At 34.9% G+C, this 1,976-nt stretch overlaps 1 non-coding gene across 1 annotated transcript; it reads right to left on the bottom strand.

Annotated features, from left to right (window-relative positions):
- Nucleotides 1-818: 818 nt before the first annotated feature.
- On the bottom strand, nt 819-955 carry LOC111819267 (small nucleolar RNA SNORA2/SNORA34 family). Its single transcript, XR_002823000.1, has one exon. It is a non-coding gene; the product is annotated as a small nucleolar RNA SNORA2/SNORA34 family (small nucleolar RNA).
- Between the last annotated feature and the right edge of the window lie 1,021 nt (nt 956-1,976).

Here is a 1,976-nt window from a genome sequence, read left to right as displayed (position 1 = left end):
AGTATTTCCCATCTCTTCCTCTCTACAGAATTTTCCAGACATCGTTAAATGAGCCCAAGCCATTCTCATCCCTTTTTTTATTATTATTATTTCTAAAGTATTTATTTTGCACAAGCATTTTACACATGAAAGATAATAATCCTTACAGACATTTTTTGCAATTATTAATAAATTAACAAAATATTTAATAAACAAAATAGTTTAAAAATCAGTTTTCCTGTCAAAAGACCAAAAGAAGGTTCTCCTCTTCTTGTTAAAGAAAATACATTTTATACTTTCCACATACTTGGTATCTCTTGCCAGGCAAAAGAAATCCAGCAAAATTTCTGCCTTTCATATCATGACGATTATCACATTACATCAGCAAGTATCTTTCCTATGAAAGTAACTTTTTCAATCAATGTCCATAGTAAAGATGCACTTTCACAATCCAATGAACAAAACTGTTTGAAACCCGATGGTAAATGTGGTTCCTAAGAGAATCAAGAGACACTATGATTGTTCAAAGGCAAATTAATTCAAAAGGGGGAAAAAAGCATCTTATTTTTGGAAAGAGGATGTTTCCAATTTGAATGAAGTTTAAAATATTCAAGTTAGGGCCCTGACCATACAAAGGGACAATACTCAAAGGCAGGTCACAGTTCAGAAGCGTCCTACTATTTTGAGTGGAAAACGCTTCCATAGTGATTTTCTTTGCAATAATTAGATTTAACATCATTGTAATTCTAATGAACAAATTAAATCAGGGATCCCTGTATTTGGAATCGCAGTATTAAGACTACAGATAAATATTAGTCCACTTCTATCACCAAGGACTCAGATGTTTCTTTCTAATGAATTGACCATCACATTTTCAAAGTTCTGAAATGGCCAACGGACTATAGGAAGATATTTCTTTAGGCTCCTGCTTGAAATCAACAGCTCCATCAAATTGTTGGCCTTGATTCAGGGCCAATCATCACCCCCTACCCCCTTTTATTTTTCAGTTTTTATTTTGAAATAATTTCAAACTTGTGGAAAATTGCAAGAATAATACAAAGAACTTACTCTTTACCAAGATTCACCAACTGTAAACATTTTGCCACATCTGTACCCTCTCTCTTCCTCCCTTCGTCTAGCTCTTTCTCCCTATTATATTTCAAACTATTTGGAAGTTGCAGACAGTATGCCGTTTTACTCCTAAGTACTTCAGTGTGTATTTTCTAAGAACAAGGACAGTCTCTTATATGAGCACAGTACATTGGTCAAATTCAGGAAATATAACATTGATACAGTATTATCTAATCATGAATCTAATATTATTAAATCAACAGCCCACATTACAATTTTGTTCATTGACCCAATAATATCCTTCAAAAGAATTCTTTTCTTTTCCCTAATCCAGGATCCAATCCAAGATCACAAGTTACTTTTTTTTTTTATTATTGTACTTTAGATGAATCTAGCTTCAACATAAAGAAAATAAAAATCCTCACAACTGGAGCAATAAGCAACGTCATGATAAACGGAGAAAAGATTAAGATTGTCAAGGATTTCATTTTTCTTGGATCCACAATCAACACCTATGGAAGCAGCAGTCAAGAAATCAAACGACATAGTGCAAGGGGCAAATCTGCTACAAAAGACCTCTTTAAAGTATTGAAAAGCAAAGACGTCACCTTGAGGACTAAGGTGCACCTGACCCAAGCCATGATGTTTGCAATTGCCTCATGTGCGTGTGAAAGCAGGACAATGAATAAGGAAGACGGCAGAAGAATTGACACCTTTAAACTGTGATGGTGGCAAAGAATACTGAATATACCATGGACTGCCAGAAGAATGAACAAATCTGTCTTGGAAGAAGTACAACTAGAATGCTCCTTAGAAGCAAGGATGGCAAGACTACTTCTCACATACTTTAGATGTGTTATCAGGAGGGATCAGTCCCTGGAGAAGGACATCATGCTTGGTAAAATCGGGTCAGTGAGAAAAAGGAA

Source organism: Trichechus manatus, unplaced genomic scaffold (assembly GCF_000243295.1).
Source record: "Trichechus manatus latirostris isolate Lorelei unplaced genomic scaffold, TriManLat1.0 scaffold00008, whole genome shotgun sequence".
Classification (NCBI taxonomy): domain Eukaryota; kingdom Metazoa; phylum Chordata; class Mammalia; order Sirenia; family Trichechidae; genus Trichechus; species Trichechus manatus.
The sequence above is the reverse complement of the archived record's forward strand: the minus strand, read 5'-3'. Positions and strand labels throughout refer to the sequence as shown.